This window comes from Hibiscus syriacus, unplaced genomic scaffold (assembly GCF_006381635.1).
Source record: "Hibiscus syriacus cultivar Baekdansim isolate YM2019G1 unplaced genomic scaffold, ASM638163v2 tig00112888_pilon, whole genome shotgun sequence".
Taxonomy (NCBI): Eukaryota; Viridiplantae; Streptophyta; class Magnoliopsida; order Malvales; family Malvaceae; genus Hibiscus; species Hibiscus syriacus.
The window spans coordinates 681623-705442 of NW_024063415.1; the positions used below are offsets into that span (position 1 = coordinate 681623).

Here is a 23820-nt window from a genome sequence, read left to right on the forward strand (position 1 = left end):
CTTATTCAAACATTTAAACCTATCCTATAATCTCCTAAAAATCACCCTATTAATTCAAAGTAATCTAATAAATGTTTAGACAAACTGCAGAACTTATTTAAATTAATAACATCTCTAAAATAATAATTTTTTGGGTCCTAACTTGAGCCGAAGGTCTAAACTAATAATTTTGATAAATTAATAAGATAATAATTTTTTTGATAGACTCTTATATAAATTTATGATCCCTTCAATCTTACTACATAAATTAATAATTCTATAAAATTACAAATATACCTAGAAGTCTAGAACAATTTAGTAAAATATGACTCTATTGTTGTTTGCTTCTTAAACTTTAAATCTAATTGTATTTCATTTCTAATTTTTCTTACTACATCCAAAAGTTCTAGTGTTATCATCTTCAATTTCATCCTCAATATGATTTTCAATAACACTATTTACAATTTCTTCTAAACTTTGACCCTCTGAGCATGCATCATTTTCACCCTGGTAATCCAATAGGTGATCGACGTACATTTTGTTGCGGTACCCAAAGTTATGAGTCATCATTCAATTAATCAATATAATGTATATGTTTTATTCATAAAGAATAATGTAAGTTAGTTGAATTAAAAAAAAATCTTTAAATTAATAAATTATTAATTTATCTATTAATTAATATCTCTTTAAATTAATAAAATTATGTTGTCATGACATTATTAATTTAGGAAGATTTTATTATACATAAAGATTAATTAATTTATATATCAAATTATCATACGGATAAAATGTTCATCGCCTTACTGTTCAAATGATTAGGGAAAATTGACACCTAGAGGAAGCAAAACCAACTAACCAAGCCACATTTACTCGCTCGGGCTGTCACAATATGCAGTGGTTCAAGGAACTCATTATTAAACAAATCAAATTCAAATAACCTTAAATTCATTTTTTAAAATCCATTAAACGATTTAAGTAGTAAAATAATATTATTTTTTCTAAATGTCTCAAGTTCTAACAGACGTGTCTTTGGAATGTGTATACCATATCATTTCAATAATTAAGAAATATTCTAAACAGATACACTACTTTATAATCATATCATACTATTAAAAAAACACATTTTAAATGGCAAATATTCAGAATTTCAAACTGGGTTTATTAGGCAACCTCACCAATAGTACTGATATTCTGTATCAACAAATTTTGCGTATGGAAACGTCAATACATAACAGGCACAATAAGATGCAAATCAAATTGCTGCTTTTATATGGTTCCATATTGCCTCAGCACAATCAATTTTGATCTCTCCGTTCGCAAGCATAATAAAGTTAAGCAGGGTTGGGGGTCCTCAAGACCAAGCTTCAACATGATATTTACTGGCCTTTTCTAAAGACCTAAGCCATCTCGCCGCCGATTCCCTCAGAGCCCCACTTTCCTTTGATATAATCTCCTCAAATGCTACCATGACATCTGCTGGCATCTTTCTCGAAGATCCTGCAACATATATGGCTGCTCCCTCACACAGCAAATTCCAAATCCTTTCGCTCTGTTCCCGCATTTTGTGTTGCACGTAAACCTTCTGAGGTTGGTCCCTCGAGAAGGCAGCGTAAAACGCACCGCCCTTGGCTTCTGAAAGCACCCCTTCGTTTTGTGAATGAGACAACCACAAATCTCAATATAGAAAGTCATTATCCTTGTTTCGGCAACCAAAGAAGAAAAGAGTGGGAGCAATTGTACTAGATTGACTCTGTACAGCTCTTTCCTTCACAAATCCGTGAAAAGGTGCACAGCCGGTTCCGGGTCCAACGAGAATGAGGGGAAGTGAAGTTGGTGGGATAGGCAGCAAACCTTTATGAAACCATACTGGAATGTGAATCCCTGATTAAGCAAAATACCATGTTAGTAAGACTAACACATGATATGCATACAGTTGGAACAAGGAAAGCAAAGAATTCGGAGCAATGTAATAGCACAATCGTACTTTGTTCGGGATCAAGACTGGCTAGCCATGTCGAGCAAAGGCCCCTCCTTTTCCGCTTGAAAGGTGTTGTCCATGAGACGACATCCACAGTCAAATGCACTTGATTTGGGTGAGCCAAAGGGGTAGAGGAAATGGAGAAAGCCCTGTTTTTCAGTGGTGGAACCAATTGCACCAACCACTCGAATGGCATTTTCACAGAAGGGAAATCCTCCAATACCTTTTATCACAAATATTGACATCAATTTTGTTTTCAGTGGAAGTTGGAATCTTCTTTAAAATCATGTAATATTTAGTAAAGAACTTATACAGAGGGCAATTTGTAATGCTATCCTACTTTCGATGTTCTGAACACCAAAAACGACATGGAATAAAAATTATCCCATCACTAATAAATCTCAGACAAGCTAAACATAAGGATAGTATGACCTAATAATATCCACTTGCTTATCTTAACTTATCCTAGTCATTCAATCAGTCAATGAATTAAACATGATAAAAAAAAAAGAGAGAAAGATTGAGCCATGCATAAGATCCAAGAATACAACATTTCTAGGAAGAATTGGATATTAAGTTTGGCATAACAATCTACAACTAAAATATCTGAGGATTTTTTTCCGAACAGAATGATGTCAAAAAAATACTTCATTTCCGTACGAATAGTTCTAAAATTTGTTCTACAACCGAAGAAAAAGAGAAAAATAATAAAATTTGAAAAAATCAGAATACAGAACGAGCAATAAAATACACAAATATCAGTTATGTACTAAATCTACTTCACTTTACCTCCAGAACTGTTCGTCTTTCCTTCTGGTTGTACTGATAAAGATCATCTCTTCCTTCAGGTGAAGCAAAATACTGAAGTCTTTCTTTCTCATGTTCAGCAGTTGCAAAGAAGCTCATAACCTGCAAACATTGATGCAGACCGAAACCACACATGGAAACCTGAGTAAAACTTTTGTTTCTTTACTCCTTTTTTCCTCAAAAATCATTTTAAGACCTTTATCAATGTAAACCCTAATATTATATTAATGGCAATACATCTATGATGAACTTCATAAATGGTTACTTCAAATTGAACCATACTGTCAAGTGAATTCCAATCCACCAAAAAACTTTGATACATGTACAACATGATTGTGCCAAAGATACTACTGTGTCATGGGAATCACTAGCACAAGGCATGGACACAGAAGCTATAAGCACCAGTAGGGAAGTGTCGGTACGATCCATTTTTGACAAAATGGAGGTTGGCACATGTGTCGCAGAAATTCTGCTTAAAACATAAACATATTTGAAATGGATCCATCATCTCAAACTTAATACCCAAATTGAAAAGCAACTACTTATATGACAATTATTTGATAAAAATGCATAGGCAACTGTAACACTTCTCATTTTTAAGTTATTTTCAGAGATGAACTTCTGATAGTGAAACTGCAAGTCAAATACCATAATATACACCTTAAAGTTAAAACAAACAGGATCTTGCCTCGAAGAAATAGCGCCTTGGGGAAGCAGATGCAACATCCATCGTCAGTTCCACAAAAGTTCTTAATTTAATGGGTACATCCAGAACAGTTAACCTGTAATCAAGTTGGTGATTTTCCATTTCTCTAGGATGAATCTGAGATCAACTATATTTTTCAGCATAAGGTTAGTAATATATGCAAGTTCATGTTTCAAGGTTTCTTAATTATATGCTTGTGATAGGTACAAAACTAAAAATGACTAGGCAACCAAACCATGAAATATAACTATCATTCTAGGATGGCCTGAAATCAACCATAATTTTCAGCACAAGAAGGTCAGTATATAGAAAGTTCATGTTTCAAGGTTTCTCATGCATGTGATAGGTACAATTCCAAAGAAGTTAAGGCAACCAAAACAGGAAATATTAATTAGAGAAAATAATTTCAGTGACCAAAAATTCCATATAATATACGATTTTAATCAACTTTTTTCGGATTTGCCAAAATGACCAACAAAATCACAATGCGATCGCTAATTCGCAACGCGATCTCCATTATCGCAAATCAGTTTCCAGATTCGCAACGCGATTATGACTATCGCAATGCGATTTTCCAATTTCGCATTGCGATTTTCCCAATTCGCAATGCGAATAAGTAAATCGCAATGCGAATTTTAAAAATCGCAATGCGAATTTGAAAAATCGCAATGCGAATTTGGAAAATCGCAACAAAATACTGACTATCGCAACACGATAATACAAAATCGCAACTCAATACTGACTTTCGCAACGCGATATTTAATTTCGCAACGCAATACTGACTTTCGCAACGAGATAATACATAATCGCAATGCGATTTTCAAAGCGCCATTAGTATCTCAAAGCGTATTTTATTTTCAAATTCCAAACACGAATATTAATATATTGGAACACTGAACCGTCCACAGTATATCCCGTAATCGCAACTCATAACCTAAAACCTAAAATCACAACTCAGTCCCATCTCCATCTCTCACTCTCTCACCCATCTCCGACGAAATCCGTCTCCATCTCCGGCGAAATCCGTCTATCTCCATCTCTCAGAGTCACCCTCACAATCAGAAATGGAAAATCAACCAAATCAACCACCTGAGGGTTAGTTTTTTTAATTATTTTTTTTTTTGTAATTTTTGCATTATTATTAGGTTTTTCATATTGAAATTGATGATAAGTTTACTGGTAATTTCAATAATAGATTAACCATTTCACTTAGATTGCTTATTAAATCAACCGAGAATCGCAACGCGAAATGAAAAATCGCAACGACAAAATCGCAACACGATTTTATTCTCTCGTTACGATAGTCAAATTCGCGTTGCGATTGTCATTTTCGTGTTGCGATTTTCATTTTCAGAAACTATTCTTCTTTTGCAAATTGAAACTTGAATGAATTGCATTACTTCAACAAAAAAACAAAGACAAATAAGAAATTCACAGTGTTGCAAATTTAAGTTTGAAGAATAAACTACTACTCTTTATGTTTATTATTGTTTTTGGTATATCTTCACAGTGTAGTTTTTGGTATATCTAACTTAGTATGTTTATTGTTTTTGTAGAACTTTTATTCGGCTCAATTGACCTTAAGAAATAAAGTTAGCCTGGCCAAAACAATTGCGTCGAAACTTTCACCTGCACAAAGAAAAATGTTTGAGGATACTTGCTTCGGGCCATGGCTGAAAGTACAACATCCCGGTGGAGATGCGATGTTGACACACCTCTTTCTTCAAACCATGACTAGGGATCTACCAGATACTATACAACATCGTGATGAAGAGATATGGTTTGATTTTCCACCGGCGTATACGTGTTTTGGGCGGGAGGAGTTTTGCTTAATCACCGGTCTACGCTTCGGACACGATGATGTAGGTCGGTACACAAGACACATTACCCGCCCATCATGGTTATCCCGGGTTTTTCCTGAGCTAGAGAGGCCGAATCTACATGTGGAAGACCTGACGATATTATTGAATAAGAAAGATGGTTTTACTCGGATGGATGACGTCGATGTTGTTGGAGTATACCTTCTAATACTTTTGCATGCCGGCTTTTTAGGCAGAGAGGCCAGACAACCTATTCCGAATGATCTAATCAAATTGGTAGAAGACCTAAATGCGTGGAACCTGTTTCCGTGGGGCTCGTATTTATGGAAAGTTACATGGAATAAGTTATCGTCTACCTTGGATGATCGAAAAAGTTTGCATGGCGATAGTTCCAAATACACTTTGACAGGTTTTATTTGGGCCTTTAAGGTAAGAATTTTTATATAATGTTTTCAAAATTATAAGTAATTATTTAACAATTACTAATGTTTGTTATTATATTGTTTGTAGATTTGGATATTTGAGGTCTTTTCCGCCATGAAAACATATGCAATAAAAACTTAAAATGATATTCCCAGGACTATTTCCTAGAAGAGGAAACGGACCTTGCAATGGGAAGATTTACTACGGTATACGACAATAAATAATGTAAGTTAACATAAATACTACCATATGTTTATAAACAAGTTATTACTAGTACACGTTTAACTTTGTTTGGGCTTTTATATTGTTAGGAGGCCAACACTTCATTACAGAGGCTGACACCCACGGAAGCTGAGCTTGCCACTGAAGCTCGACAAGAAGCCAATGTTTACGTTCCAAAACAGAGATAAACACCTGCAATCATAATTAATAATTTATTCATTTGCGCACTTATTTATGAATACATTTAAACTCAATCTAAAATAAACACTAACCTTATCGACCTCCCACCATGCAGGATAAAGTTTAGCTTGTCCATTGCCCAACACAAATGATTCATCTCGTTGATTCTTCAAGTAAACTGCGTTAAAAGACGTCGGCATAATTGTATATCGTATATTTCTTTTATTTTCCTTAAGTTTCCTAATTATTAGAAGACGTGACACCCACGCATTGATATGCTATTCTGGGTGAGGTGATGGCTCTTGAAGTGGACGAAGTGGAGGAAGTGGAGGCTGCTCATCATTCGTGCCATCAAGAAAACGCTGACTAGCTTGCCACCAATCAGTGGCAAGCTCAGCCTCCGTAGGTGTCAGTCTCATTAATGGAATGTTGGCCTCCTAAAAATATAAAAACTCAAAAAAGTTAAACGTCTACTATTAATAACTTGTTTATATATGATAGTATTTGTGTTAACTTACATTATTTATTGTCACATATGGTATTAAGTCTTCTCAATCCAACAGACGTTTCATCTTCTAGGAAATAGCCCTAGGAATATCATTTGAGAATTTTAATGTATATGTCCGCATGCTGGGGAAAGCCTCGAATATCTAAATCTACAAACAATATAATAACAAACATTAGTAATTGTTAAATAATTAATTATAATTTTGAAAACATTATATAGAAATTCTTACCTTGAAGGCTCAAACAAAGCCTAACAAAGTGTATTTCGACCCATCGCCCCGCAAACTTTTGCGGTCATCAAAGGCAGGCGACAACTTAATCCAGGTAGCTTTCCATATATACGAACCCCACGGAAACAGATTCCATGCATTTAAGTCCTCTACTAATAATATTAGCTCCTGAGGAATAGGTTGTCTAGTCTCTCTGCCTAAAAACCGGCATACAAAAGTAGTAGAAGGCATACTCGGACAACATCGACGTCATTCATCCGAGTAAAACCATCTTTCTTATTAAACAATTTCTTCATGTCGTCGAAATGTAAGTTCGGCTTCTCTATTGAATCATCAGGAAAAACTCTGGATAACCATGATGGGCGGGTGATATGACGAGTGGACCGGTCTACATCATCGTGTCCGAATCGTAAACCAATGATTAAGCAGAACTCCTTCCGCCCAAAACAAGTATACGCCGGTGGAAAATGAAACCATATCTCTTCCTCACCACGTTGTATACTATCGGGTAGATCGCTAGTCATGGTCTGAAGCCACAAATGGGTCAAATTAGCATCTCCACCCGGATGCTGTACTCTCAGCCATGGCCCGAAACAGGTTTCCTCAAACAATTTTCTTTGTGCAGGTGAAAGCTTCGAAGCAATTGTAGTGGTTAGGCTAACTTTATTCCTTAATGTCAATGAAGCCGAAAAAAATTTCTACAAAAACAATAAACATACCAAATTAGATATACCAAAAGCTACACTGTGAAGATATACAAAAAACATAAATAGTAGTTTATTCTTGAAACTAAAATTTGCAATACTGTTTTGTCTTTTGGTTGAAATGAAAATCGCAACGAGATAATGAAAATCACAATGCGGAAATGACTATCGCAACGAGAGAATCGCAACGAGAGAATCACAACGCGAAATGAAAATCGCAACGAGAGAATCGCAACGCGAAATGAAAATCGCAATGCGATTTTGGTTTCGCGTTGCGATTATCTCGTTGAGATTTTCATTTCGCGTTGCGATTCTCTCGTTGCGATAGTTATTTCCGCGTTGCGATTTTCATTCTCGAAACTATTCTTCTTCTGCATTACTTCAACCAAAAGACAAAACAAAGACAAATACTAACTTCACAGGCTAAACAGTTTAGCAGTATTGGCAGCAATCGAATGAATTTAATAAGAAATCTAAGTGAAATGGTTAATCTATTATTGAAATTACCAGTAAACTTATCATCAATTTCAATATGAAAAACCTAAAATAATGCAAAAATTTCAAAATAAAAATAATTAAAAAAACTAACCCTCGGAAGTTGATTTTCTATTTCTGAATGATTGTGAGGGATTTCTGACCGTGAATGGTTGTGAGGGATTTCGCCGGCGATGGGGACGGAAATCTTCGGAGATGGGGACGGAATTCGCCGTAGAGAGTGAGAGATGGAGATGGGACTGAGTGTTGTGATTTTAGGTTTGAGGTTATCAGTTGCGATTACTGTGGACGGTTCAGTTTCCGATATATTAAGAAAAAATTCGTGTTTGGAATTTGAAAAAAAAAATACGCGTTAATACGAATGGCGCTATGTAAATCGCATTGCGATAGTAAGATTCGCATTGCGATTTACGTATTCGTATTGCGATTTTCCTAATTCGCATTGCGATTTACTTAATTGCGTTGCGATTTACGTATTCGCATTGCGAATTTTGAAAATCGCAACGCGAATACGTAAATCGCAATGCGAATTAGGAAAATCGCATTGCGATAGTCAGTATCGCATTGCGATTTTCATAATTCGCATTGCGATTTACTTATTCGCATTGCGAATTGGGAAAATCGCAACGCGAAATTGGAAAATCGCATTGCGATAGTCATAATCACGTTGCGAATCTGGAAACTGATTTGCGATAATGGAGATCGTGTTGCGAATTAGCGATCGCATTGCGATTTTGTTGGTCATTTTGGCAAATCCGAAAAAAGTTGGTTAAAATCGTATATTATATGGGATTTTTGGTCACTGAGGTTATTTTCTCTATTAATTATCATACAATGGAGAATTCTATCCTATGGATGTGAAATACTGTCAAACCAATGCATGCAGTAAATAACTATTTAATTGAAACTTCTTTTAATTCTTCAACTTCCATATTTATTTCAAATATTAATTTTAAAAGAGAAAATCGCTTCAGTGACAAAAAAAAAGTTATAATATACGATTTTAACCAACTTTTTTTGGATTTGCCAAAATGACCAACAAAATCGCAACGCGAAATAAAAATCGCAACGCGATCCCCAGAATCGCAAATCAGTTTCCAAAATCGCAACGCGATTCTTGAAAATCGCAATGCGATAGTACAAATTCGCATTGCGATTTTCCAAAATCGCAACGCGAATATGAAAATCGCAACGCGAACACATAAATCGCAACGCGTATCCGTAAATCGCAACGTGTATCCGTAAATCGCAACGCGTATGGGTAAATCGCAATGTGTATCCGTATATCGCAACGCGTATCCGTAAATCGCAACGATAATCCGTAAATCGCAACGAGAATCTGTAAATCGCAACGATAATTCGTAAATCGCAACGAGAATCTGTAAATCACAACACTGAAATTTTGGGTATATAACACTGAAATCATAAACTAAATCCCTAAATCGCAACTCATTCCATCTCCATCTATCACTCTCTCCGGCGACATCCGTTCCTATATCCAACGACATCCTTCCCAATCCGGCAACAGGTTTTAGTTTCGCAGCTCGTCTGTTTAGTAAATTAATTTACAACCATGAAATCATCTAATGTTGATCATGTTTGGATAGATTTGTGTTTTGGAGGGTCATGGGATAATGTTCATGGTGTTTTACAATATATGTCTTTACCCATGAATCTTCAACTAAAATTGTCTTTACAAAAGTTAACTTATGAAACTCTAATGCTACGTGTTTCAAATAAATTGAATTTAGAGCCCCTAAGTGGATTTAGGCTATCTTATCAGAGAAATGGTAAAGTTTATTTGTTAACCGACAATGAAGATGTTGAACGATTCATTGCTTACATTAGTGTTTCACAAGATGATGTTACATTGTATGTTGTTGAACCTAGAAGTAGTATTGTTGGGTCAGTAGCGGGTAGTAATCAACTAAGTTTTTCTCAAAACCCACAACCTTTCTCTAATCCAAATCCCAATCAACTTTCAGCACCAAATTCCGGTTTTCGTATTGACCAGTTAGACGATGATGAGCCAACAGAAAAAATTGTGAGTACTAGTCAGTATTCGAAATTTGGTCTTGGTCAATATCCGGACTTTGATATTGGTCAATACACGGATTTTGATGATGTTTCAGAAGAAGAAACAGACCCTGCGTGTAATGATTTTGATATTGGTCAATACCCGAATTTTGATGATGAAACAGCCGTTGTCGAAGAATGTATTGTTGATGATAATGAGGAGGAAGTTACGACTGTGAATGAACATGTTGAACATCCATTCTGTAATTCATATAATCCTGAAGAAGAAAAAGAAGAAGAAAAAGTCCCCGAAGAAAAGAAAATGCCACGGGCGTATAACTGGAATATGCCAGAATTACTTCAGATACCGGAAGAAGAGTTGGTAAAGAAAGCAGTTGATTGTTACACAAAAGTTATTCGTATCAAGAAAGATGATTGTTTTGATACAAAGGAAGACTTGAAGATAGCTTTGTATACGAAATGTGTGGAAGATGGCTATCAACTAAAAGTTAACAAATCAAGCAAAGATCGTTTCGAAACAAGGTGTATGATTGACAAAAACTGTACGTGGCGTATGATTGCAAAGAGAATAAAAGATTGCGAAATGTTTCAAGTTAGGACTTTTATTGATAAACATACATGTTCAAGAACCCAAGTTTTTCCTCACCATAGACAGGCAAACAAAAAGGTGTTGGGTGGTTTTCTGGCTGAGTTAATGTTTTTGAATGGCAGGGTATATCGGGGACATGAAATTATGACTGACATGAATGCTCGGTTCAAGATTAGTATATCATATTCTCAAGCTTGGAGAGCCAAATGTTATGCCTTGGAATTGTTGAGGGGGTCGCCAGAAGCATCGTTTGCCCAACTGCCGGCTTATTGTCACAATTTAAAGCTGAAAAATCCTGGGTCGGTAACTCATATCAAAACAGATAGAGATGGACGCTTTGAGTTGCTGTTTATCGCCATTGGTGCTACGGTTAGTAAATCAATATAATTTTGTTGACTCATTTTTGTTAGTTACATGCATTTCACATTTAAATGATTATATTTCTTGTGTATATTATTTTGTAGATTCGTTCGTTTATTACTTGCATGCGCCCAGTTATTATAGTTGACGGAGCACATTTGAAAGGTCGATACCTTGGAGTAAACTTATTAGCAGTAGCCATGGATGCTAACAATGGGATATTGCCAATAGCTTACGGGGTTGGCAAATCTGAAACCTCTGATTCATGGACATGGTTTATGGGGCATCTTAGGGATTGCATAGGTCCTATTAGCAATCTGACAATCATATCCGATAGGGCAAACTCAATTGACAACGCTGTTAGAAGGTGTTTCCCAGATGCTTTTCATGGACTTTGTGGTGTTCATTTGTATAGAAATCTAAAATCAAGGTATGCTGGTATAAAAAAGCACAAATGGACATACTGGAAGGCTGTAAAAGCTTATCGGGAAGTGGATTTCAATAAGCATATAAATTGTTTAAGACGTGTTTTGCCTCAGTGTGCTCAAACACTAGAAGATGTCGGGTTTGAAAGATGGTCAAGAGTACATCAACTTGGAGCAAGATATGATTTCATGACGTCTAATAGTGCAGAATCAATCAACGCTCTAAGTCGTCATTCCCGGAAATTACCCATTACTATGTTAATGGAGTTTTTTCGAGCCTCTATTCAACAGTGGTACTACAAGAAAAGAAACCATGCAGGTATTATTTCTTTGAATTCGTAACTTATCATATTTATATATTTTACTAAGTATTGTTTATTTAAATTTACAGGAACATTGGAACATCGTGTTACACCATGGACTGAAAAAAAGATAACGAAACGTGTTGTGAAGTCAACGTCATGGAGAGTTGAACCATGTTCAAACACTTTGTTTCAAGTACTGGATAATAACTTAAATGGGCTAGTCGATCTAAATGCAAAGACGTGTAGTTGTATGAAATGGCAAACATCTGGTTATCCGTGTGGCCATGTTATAAAAGTTGCTCTTCATTTAAACCAAGATGATTCAAGCGCATACGCTATGGATTGCTACACTACAGAAGTTTATCGACAGACTTATGCCGAGATTGTCTACCCTATTCCACATCCTTCTGAATGGGACATACCAGATGACTTACAAACAGTTTTGCCACCAGCCATGGACAGAAGGCTACCTGGCCGACCAAAAAGTCACGATCGTATACCGTCTAAGGGTGAAGAGAAGAAGAGATCGACATGTAGTCGGTGCAAGGAAAGTGGTCATACAAGGTTGACATGTGGATCACCAGTGCCATCAAAATCATCTTTTCCTCTATCAAAATATGGATCCTCATCAAAATCCAAAGCTCATATGGTGTCAAGCAAAAGGCAATCATCTTTAAAATCCCAATCACAATTGGCTTCACCTTTTGGGACTGTTAACTTAGGTGATTTTTAAATGCAAACGTTGTATTATGTGGATTTTATGTGTGAACTTTTAACATTTTCAGTTGAATTAATGACTCAGGCCAACCATTTTGACTTAACCAACTCTTGTTATTCAGTTGTTATCACTATTAGGCATGCATTTGACTATCGCAACACGGAAATTACAATCGCAACGAGAGAATCGCAATGCGAAATGAAAATCCCAACATGAAAATCGCAATGCGGAAATGAAAATCGCAACGAGAGAATCGCAATGCGAAATGAAAATCGCAATGCGAAATGAAAATCACAACGAGAGAATCGCAACGCGAAATGAAAATCGCAATGCGAAATGAAAATCGCAACGAGAGAATCGCAATGCGAAATTATAAACGCATTGCGATTCTCTCGTTGCGATTTTCATTTCCGCATTGCGATTTTCATTTCGCATTGCGATTTTCATTTCCGCATTGCGATTTTCATTTCGTATTGCGATTTTCATTTCGCATTGCGATAGTCATTTTTGCCTTCAACATAATGCAGATTGAAATCAACAAAATCAACCATTACATTTCAATCAATTAAACAAGCACAAATAAGAATTATGTTCGCATCAATTACACAAATCAACTTATACAAATCATCTTTTACAAATCAATTAAACAATCAAAAAATAAGCAATAATTCTTATTTCCGATCATCTACTATTGAATCAACTTTTACAAATCAATTAAACAATCAAAAAACAATCAATTAAACTATTGAATCAACTTTTGCAGCCATACATCATTTTCACGCAGTTCACTTCTGAGATTAACCTGCAGAAACCAAACATTTGCTCAAACAACACTTTCTACACATCTAAAACCTACAAACAGCAAATTATTGAATTCTAGGTATTTAACCAAACATTTTCAAACCAAAAGTATATAAACTTACCAATTGTTTATGGACATTTTTATAACGCGGATGCAGGTAGGCAGCGTCTCGTATATATCGATTTAGCCATATAATGCCGAAACCACAAGCCTACTGCAGCTCTATCTCTATCGGTGGGAGGTAGATACTTGATGCTTCCCGTCGTCAAACGCTCCAACGCCAAGCATACGAGAGGACCACAATCTCCTCTGGCTCCGCTCGTTTGTTGTGGCGCGGTCTCGTCTCTAATAACTGTAATATTGAGCTTCTTTGGCTTCTTGTTTCCAGAACGAGTCCAATAATTGATCGCATCCAAGAATTTAGCCAAATGAGAGCTCCATCCCTTAATAACATCTCTTAAATCAGCCAATGATATGTAATTTATCATGCTGTCATACACTATTGTCTTAAGGGATGGGAGCTGAAGCTCGACGAGAATCCAATGTTTACGTTCCAAAACAGGGATAAACACCTGCAATCATAAGTAATAATTCATTCATTTGCGCACTTATTTCATAAAACCTTTAAACTCAATCTAAAATAAATACTAACCTTATCGACCTCTCACCATGCAGGATAAAGTTTAGCTTGTCCATTGCCCAAATCAAATGATTCATCTCGTGCATTCTTCAAGTGAACGGCGTGAAAAGACGTCGGCATAATTGTATATCGTATATTTTTATTTTTCTTAAGTTTTCTTATTATTAGAAGACGTGTCACCCACGCATCGATATGCTGTTTTACAAAAAAAAACATATATTAGTGACTTACATAAATTTAAAAAAAAATTAATCAAATTGAAATATAAGAAAAATATAAGACTTACCCCCCATCGAAATAGCCATTGTCTTCGACCCCTAATAATATGCCCCACCAAGACCGATCAAGCAACAAATAGATATCATCGGTGAGCTTGCATATGTCAGTGAAACACCCCTGGCTCCGCTCATGTAGATAAAAATCAACAGCGGTCTTAGCCCAAAGGGTGTTATCCAGAATTGTGTCCGGTAGTTGTTCCCTCTCCTCTTCAGATACCGGTATGGTACTGGCCGGTAACTCATACGAGAGCCAACTTGAATCCATCATGTCCGGCACGTCAGAGGGTTTCTCAAGAAGCCTACATATGACGCCATGTGTATCGGGCTCTTGAATGGTGGGAGGGACCTCTTCAATGATGACAGTGACCTCTTGATCGGTGGGAGGGGACTCTCGAGGAATGATAGGGGGGGCCTCTTCAACGATAGGAGTGGACTCTTGAGGAATGACAGGCGAGTCGGGCTTCTTCTTGCGGTGTCTTCGCACTATTGGGGTGTACGGAGACTTAATAGCACGTGCAGGCTGTCTGATGCGTGAACTCCGTCGTGCAAGCATAACCCGACGTAAAACATCCACTCTATCGGGCCGCTAAATAATTAAATACAAAAATCAGTAAATAAACAGACATGATATTTAAACAGTGAAAACAAAGACAAATATGTTTCAAACTTGCATTGTATTCACCCAAGTCATTATTCTATCATAGTTCACAAATGCATCAGATAACAAAGAAAAATATGTTTCAAACTAATACCCTGAAGTTAGTATTTGTCTTTGTTTTGTCTATTGGTTGAAGTAATGCAATCCATTCAAGTTTCAATTTGCAGAAGAAGAAATAGTTTACTTTCGCAACACGAAACCAAAATCGCAACGCGAAATGAAAATCGCAACGACAGAATCGCAATGCGAAATGAAAATCGCAACGAAAGAATCGCAACGCGAAATGAAAATCGCAATGCGATTTTGGTTTCGCGTTGCGATCTTGTCGTTGCGATTTTGGTTTCGCGTTGCGATTCTGTCGTTGCGATTTTCATTTCGCGTTGCGATTTTAAGTTTCGTGTTGCGAAAGTAAACTATTTCTTCTTCTGCAAATTGAAACTTGAATGGATTGCATTACTTCAACCAAAAGACAAAACAAATACAAATACTATTTCACAGTGTTAAAGAATACACAGTTTAGCAGAATTGGCAGCAACCGAACAAATTTACTTTCAACCAAAAGACAAAACAAAGACAAATACTATTTCACAGTGTTAAAGAATACACAGTTTAGCAGAATTGGCAGCAACCGAACAAATTTACTTTCAACCAAAAGACAAAACAAAGACAAATACTATTTCACAGTGTTAAAGAATACACAGTTTAGCAGAATTGGCAGCAACCGAACAAATTTACTTTCAACCAAAAGACAAAACAAAGACAAATACTATTTCACAGTGTTAAAGAATACACAGTTTAGCAGAATTGACAGCAACCGAACAAATTTACTTTCAACCAAAAGATAAAACAAAGACAAATACTATTTCACAGTGTTAAAGAATACACAGTTTAGCAGAATTGGCAGCAACCGAATAAATTTACTAAGCAATCTAAGTGAAATTGCTAATCTAAGTGAAATTACGAGTAAATTTATCATTAAGTTAAATATGGAAAATCTTAAACTTACCTCGTTGCGTAGAGTATGAACCTCATTCTGCAACGATACTATCATCTCACGTAGAGCGGCAACCTCACCACGTAAAGTTGACACCTACACACGCCATGCACCATCGTTATCGCGTAGAGTACCGATCTCCTCACGCAAGGCATTGACCTCATCACGTAACTCCCTTGACTCATCCCGTGGAGGTGGAGAACAGGGAGATAGGAGTCGTAGCATCTTTGCCGGTCGCCTATCATGAGGTGATGGTGGAGAAGAGGCTCGATGATGTAACGGGATAGGTGATGGCTCTCGTTCTAGAGGTGTATAGTCGGGTCGATCGGGTGATGGCTATAGGTGAGGTGATGGCTCTCGAATTGGAAGAAGTGGATGCTGCTCATCATCCGTGCCATCAAAAAAACTCTGACTAGCTTGCCACCAATCAGTGGCAAGCTCTTCCTCCGTGGGTGTCAGTCTTTGTAATGGAATGTTGGCCTCCTAAAATATAAAAACTCAAACAAAGTTAAACGTCTACTATTAATAACTTGTTTATATATTATATGAAAGTATTTGTGTTAACTTACATTATTTATTGTCGCATATGGTATTAAGTCTTCCCAATCCAACAGAGTTTTCCTCTTCTAGGAAATAGCCCTGGGAATATCATTTGATGTTTTTATTGCATATGTACGCATGCTGGGGAAAGCCTCGAATATCCAAATCTACAAACAATATAATAACAAAATTAGTAATTGATAAATAATTAATTATAATTTTAGAAACATTATATAGAAATTCTTACCTTAAAGGCCCAAACAAAGCCTGACAAAGTGTATTTGGACCTATCGCCCCGCAAACTTTTGCGGTCATCAAAGGCAGACGACAACTTAGTCCAGGTAGCTTTCCATATATACGAATCCCACGGAAACAGATTCCATGCATTCAGGTCCTCTACCAATATTATTAGCTCCCGATGAATAGGTTGTCTGGCCTCTCTGCCTAAAAAGCCGGCATACACAAGTAGTAGAAGGCATACTCGGACAACATCGACGTCATCCATCCGAGTGAAACCAGCTTTCTTATTAAACAATTTCTTCAGGTCGTCGACATGTAGGTTCGGCTTCTCCATTGACTCATCCGGAAAAACCCGGGATAACCATGATGGGCGGGCGATATGACGAGTGTACCGGCCTACATCATCGTGTCCGAATCGTAGACCAGTGATTAAGCAGAACTCCTTCCGCCCAAAACAAGTATACGCTGGTGGAAAATGAAACCATATCTCTTCCTCACCACGTTGTATACTGTCGGGTAGATTTGATGTCATGGTCTGAAGCCATAAATGGGTCAAATTAGCATCTCCACCCGGATGCTGTACTCTCAGCCATGGCCCGAAGCAGGTTTCCTCAAACAATTGTCTTTGAGCAGGTGAAAGCTTCGAAGCAATTGTAGTGGTCAGGCTGACTTTATTTCTCAAGGTCAATTGAGCCGAAAAAAATTTCTACAAAAACAATAAACATACCAAGTTAGATATACAAAAAACTACACTGTGAAGATATACCAAAAACAATAAACATAAAAAGTAGTAGTTTATTCTTGAAACTAAAATTTGCAACATTGTTTTATCTTTTGGTTGAAATGAAAATCGCAACGAGAGAATCGCAACGCGAAATGACAATCGCAACGAGAGAATCGCAACGCGAAATGAAAATCGCAACGAGAGAATCTCAACGCGAAATGAAAATCGCAATGCGATTTTGGTTTCGCGTTGCGATTTTCATTTCGCGTTGCGATTCTCTCGTTGCGATTTTCATTTCTCTCGTTGCGACAGTCATTCAGTCGTTGCGATTTTCATTTATCTCGTTGCGACTCTTCTGCAAATTGAAACTTGAATGGATTGCATTACTTCAACCAAAAGACAGAACAAAGACAAAGACAAAGACAAATATTAACTTGAAAATCGCAACGAGAGAATAGCAACGCGAAATGAAAATCGCAACGACAGAATCGTAACGCGAAATGAAATCTAAGTGAAATGGTTAATCTATTATTGAAATGACCAGTAAACTTATCATCAGTTTCAATATGAAAAACCTACAATAATGCAAACATTTCAAAATAAAAATAATTAAAAAAACTAACCCTCGGAGGTTGATTTTCCATTTCTGAATATTGTGAGGGATTTCTGACCGTGAATGGTTGTGAGGGATTTCGCCGGAGATGGGGACGGAAATCTTCGGAGATGGGGACGGATTTCTTCGCCGTAGAGAGTGAGAGATGGAGATGGGACTGAGTTGTGATTTTAGGTTTTAGGTTATGAGTTGCGATTACGGGATTTTGTCTTAGTATTCGTTTTTGTAATTTGAAAATAAAATACGCGTAGCGATTATAATGGCGCTTTAAATATCGCGTTGCGATTTACGGATACGCGTTGCGATTTTATGTATTATCGTTGCGATTTACGGATACGCGTTGCGATATACGGATACGCATTGCGATTTACCCATACGCGTTGCGATTTACGGATACACGTTGCGATTTACGGATACGCGTTGCGATTTATGTGTTCGCGTTGCGATTTTCATATTCGCGTTGCGATTTTGGAAAATCGCAATGCGAATTTGTACTATCGCATTGCGATTTTCAAGAATCGCGTTGCGATTTTTGGAAACTGATTTGCGATTCTAGGGATCGCGTTGCGATTTTTATTTCGCGTTGCGATTTTGTTGGTCATTTTGGCAAATCCAAAAAAAGTTGGTTAAAATCATATATTATAAGGCATTTTTGGTCACTGAGGCGATTTTCTCATTTTAAAATTATTCATGTGATAATTTATAATTTAACTGAGAAAGGGTATAACTGGAGCAATATAACACAACATACTCTTTCGTTTCCTTTCCACTCCTTAACGAACAAAGGATTTTCATAATCTCTTTCTTTCATTTAGCTTAGTCATGCAGAATGAAACATTCTTACCGTCAAAAAAGCCCCTATTTTCGTTTCCCTTCATTTCCTTTAAACTCTAGTCCAAGCTCCGAACATACTTTTAGCTGTAAGTTTTCTTAAATAAACTACAATTCTCTACTTCCAAGATAAGTCCCTAAATGTGTTCCGTAAAATCCTTTGAACATGCAGTTGATGCAAATCTAAAATATCAACACATGAATCAACAGCGCCATCAGAAAGAAGGATTACTACAATTTGCCAATATGCAAGAGAACTTACTGTTATGAATGATTCAGGATCCAAGTTACAGCGCTGTAAGAAAGAATCAAAGGCTGCAGGACTCTGGGAAGGGAGAACCTCTAGGACATCACCAACTTCATACTGAATTACCTATGATATATAAGAAAAAATTAAGCAATTAATAAGGCTCATGATTTGATAGGTGAAGCTGTACAGGGAATTCATGGCAGCAATAGAAACAACTTACCTGAGAAACATATTCAAACTCTAAGTGACGCACATCTTTTTCGTGGCTTTCTCGGGTCAATGGACAGTTATTCACCTGCAAAGGAATATTAAAACATCGGGGATACAAAAGACAGAGAGCAAACTATCCCATAAATTAATATTCATTCACAGTCGAAAGGCCAACCATGTGAAGTATTCGAAACATATCCTAAAAATCATTAAAGGTAGATAAATATGACTCCATGTAATAACAGGTTTATATAGATAGACGCATATAATCATTTTAATAAATGTATTTTCTTTCTGTCTACTAGTATTTTGAAACTACCAAATGCAACTATGGGCCAGAGAATAGAGTTCTAATTAAAACCAATAACTTAAATTATCTTTATTATAAAAACTGGCAAGAATCAATAAATAAAACTTCCACACAGTAGTAAGTATTAAAAGAGAAACTGGACCAAGCGTATGCCACCAAAATCACAGAATAGCACTACAAATTTGCAATAAGAGATAGAACTAGATTGCAATCTACCCAAAGTTTCTAGCCATTACTGTTGATGAGAAAAAGGGAGAGGTAACTTTAATTTTGCAGCTAATTCCACTCCAGAGAAAAACTGTCCCATTTACTTGCATTTCAATTTTCTTTCGCATGCATATGGATATATTCTCTTACTTCAGCAGCACATTTATTTGCTTTTATAGAAATTTTAGACATTCGAACAGCAAAAGCCTGCTACATAATAGCGAAAATTACAGGAGAACACAATATGCAAGAAAAAAAGATTGTTGTTCAACTAGGATAAAGCATATAGTTGGCATTGCATGGTCCTAGTTCATGTTTGCTTTCAGACTAGGACAACCATCTTTTAGTATCATATCAAAGGTTCTAGATAGTGGATTGAACAAGGTGGGCCAGAAAATGGAATTTAAAATGAAGAGCATTGAATCAAATAACATAGATTTCTATCACAACATAGAAAAGATACTAAAAAAGTCAAATACCATTTTAAGAAAGGCATCAGGCTTGCTCTTTTCATGAGGAACTTTTCCAGAGGACATTGAGCGAGCCCTCCCAATTTGCATCTGAAGGTATTTAAAATCTGAGAGAAACATAAGACAGTATGTTTTCAGAGGAAAAGGAAAAGGCAGAAAAGATAATAGATGAAGTGACTATATCTAAAAATCAATCCGGTGTACAAGGTTTGCACATCAGAGAGGACATTGGTTGAAATTGAATCATAGAAGCCAAAACTTCAAAAGAAACTAATCATCTAGAATCAATAGAAACTACTTGAACTACAATTTGGTTTTGTCTGTTCATATTTTCAGCATCACCTAGCTCACCACCCTTGCACTTTTTATCCAAGTTACCTGTTGCAGTTGATAATTGGGAATCCATGTTGTCTATGTTATGATAAGTGACTTGAAATTTTGGTTGGCCAATTAATTCCTCAACTGGAACCAAGAAATTTGGACCTTCAGGAAAGAAATCGGGTTTGATCTCATTTAACTCACTCCACAATTATGACATTCAAGGATCCAAAGCAGCTTCATACCTGCAAAATCAATTAACTTTTCGATTAATTTGAAGAAAAAAGAATTATACTAGTCAAGTTTCATTTCAGCTCACCTTTTAAACAAAGCACATGAAAAGTTCTGATTAAGTATATAATATCGTGTAAATTTTAAGGGCAAAGTTAGGAATCTATATTTCTTGCAACTCAATGTAAATGATTCAAAAGTCTACTTAGCACTTCTACCAGGAACGACAAAGACCTGTCACATCAACTTGGGTGATCTTGGAATGCATCCGTTGCAAAGATATATTTCTTAACCAATTAAATGTCTGTGTGCCATACATATTCATAGCCACAAGGTTTCACAAAGCTACCCTAAGCTATCTAATTAGCTCTACAGGACGGTAGACGGTTTTCAAAGTTTTTAAGACATATCTCTATCAACTTTTGGCACTAAAACTGAAGCTTTCAAAAAACATAGCCATTAACTAAAGAACATTTAAATCTCTCTCAAAATCTATTATCATGTATAAACCATTAACACCTCTAAAAATCTAAATTTTCTTAGGCACGCCCCCAACATTTTATTTCCAAATAACCTTATACACTTGCCTTTTTCGGCATGGGGTTCTAAGTTCTAACTGGTTTTGATGGCTCAACAGTGAACTATTTAGAGGAAACAGAGCACTGAGAAAATTAAGAATGCTAAGAACAATTCTGCAGATCAAGGAACTTCCATCTCAACAAGTTAAATGATATTATTCTTAAAAGTACTTGGTAACCATACCCTGAAGGATGCTGATTATCTCCCAAACCTCTCGCAATAACAGCTGTAGCCCCAAGGTCTGGAAGTCTTTTATCGAGCTTCTTTGCAACAAACTGCAGACACCAAATGCCAAATTAAGTTTTCTCTAATTCATAGCTTATGGCATAAATTTTGATAAGTTCCAACACCATAAGCGTCCACTTCAGCAAACAACTGAACAAATCAAATACCAGGGATTCAAAAGATATTCAATGTCATTGTCATTTGCAATGGACACTTGAGAACACATATCATACATATTCGATGAAATTAGTAGCCTTCAAGAAGAAATACAAACAACAGTAACATGCTATTGAAAATAGGCATTTGATACTATTTGCAATGTCATTGACAAGTTTACAAAGTCATTCACTTCTGCCTTCTCAAAGCAGAGGAATGTTAACAATGCTGATCCAATCTACCATATCATGAAGAATAAAAAGAATCCAACATATCAAAAATGCAATCAAATGAACAGTGGAAAACCATTACGTTATATTTCTGGTATCCAGAATCACCTAATCCCAACACAGCATAATGAACCCCTTCCAACCAATGGCTGCCAAGATTTCTTCGCAGAAGAAACCTCCAAAATACCTGCAACATGTACAGATCATGGAATTAAAAGATAATAACTTTGTGACATACTCAATAACAAAAAAAATATCGTTTTCGAAGAAAACTAATTAAGGTTAACCTTGCCTTCAAAGAATCTGAAGGATACCCTTGGCCTGTGGTAGAAACAACGAAAATTACAGTGTCCTCTGCAGGTAACGAGCTCTGCAAAACAGTAGATAGTAACTAGTTGAGCATGCACTTTTTAATCGGAAAAAGAATGAGTAGAGTAGTTTACAGCATCATATTCATCGGTTGAACGAATCAAGACGCTGCAGGCTCATGGCTCGGCTTCTCGAGCAATACGCTCTGTCACACCCAATGCGTTCCCCGTTTGAGTTGCGTATAGTACCAGTAGGTTCTTCGACATCTCCATTCTTCCTAAACACTCGCAATGTCGGGAGGAGGGAGCTCATGGAATAAGAATTAAGGGAGTTGGATGGCTTTGGGCCAGAGACTGGTAGAGAACAGTTTTTTTGGTCCAACAGGGCAGGCCGAAAAAAAATTACAAAATAGCGCACAAATACTTTTATTTTAAGATCTATAACATTTTCTACTTTGCATGAAAATCGTAATGTTGACGAATTTTAATAAAAAAAATATTTTTTTATTCAAATTTTTTTATCTTGATGTGATAATTTTTATTAAAAATTTATATTTTATTGAAACTCGTTATTTCGAGGTAACAAGTTTGAATAAAAAATTTTGTTTATTGAAACTCGTCACCTTAACGTGACAAGTTTCATGAACACTATAAAAAATATCGTAGATCTTAAAATAAAAACCCAGGTTCCCTAATGGGATAAATAAAAAACCTGAATGTCATAATGGGCTAAAAAACTGATAGAGAACTGATTGAACCAAGAGAGATTATAAAATTACGTAATAGAAATATATGAGTAAAATGTTTAGTTAAATACATATTAGATTATTCCAAATTAATTTTTTATTAAATCATATTTATGATATATTTTTTAATAATTTAAATTTTTTAATATTACAATAAAATATTTGTATGAAAAAATATAAAAATTATTTTCATTACACTATCTAAATTTTACAAACATCTTCATATTTAACCTATTATTAATATAAGAGTAAATTATATCAAGTATAACTAAATTTTAGGTAGTGTATTGTTTATACTATTAGAACCAAACCATAAATATAAAAGTTTAACCAATATCTAATCATGCCAAATCATCAAGAATAAAATACTAGATTTGCAGAAGCGTACATGAATTAATTGATAAGTTGAAATCTTTAAGTCTTTCTTTAGTTGTGATCTTCCAAGAAGATAGGTTTGCTCTTGCAAAAACTCTTTGACTAGGATAAGAGTAATACAATTTAATTTAACTTATTTCTTGGTGAGAACTACCTCTTTATATAGATTGAATATTAGGTCAACCCTTTTAAGTATTTATAATTCTACCCCCTCATCAAATTATAAATACAACTTATGGCATCTACACTTTGATTCCAAGACACTTTAATACAAATAACACATGTAACATAATTGGTAACTTAATTTTGTGTCATACTTTATGATAACATTGTACATTATACATATATGCCCACAAATATGGATTTTAATCCAACAATCCCCCACTAGGGCAACATATGT

At 35.9% G+C, this 23820-nt stretch overlaps 1 pseudogene; it reads right to left on the reverse strand.

The window, feature by feature from the left end:
- Window positions 1–1304: 1304 nt before the first annotated feature.
- On the reverse strand, window positions 1305–22572 carry LOC120184414 (annotated as a pseudogene).
- Between the last annotated feature and the right edge of the window lie 1248 nt (window positions 22573–23820).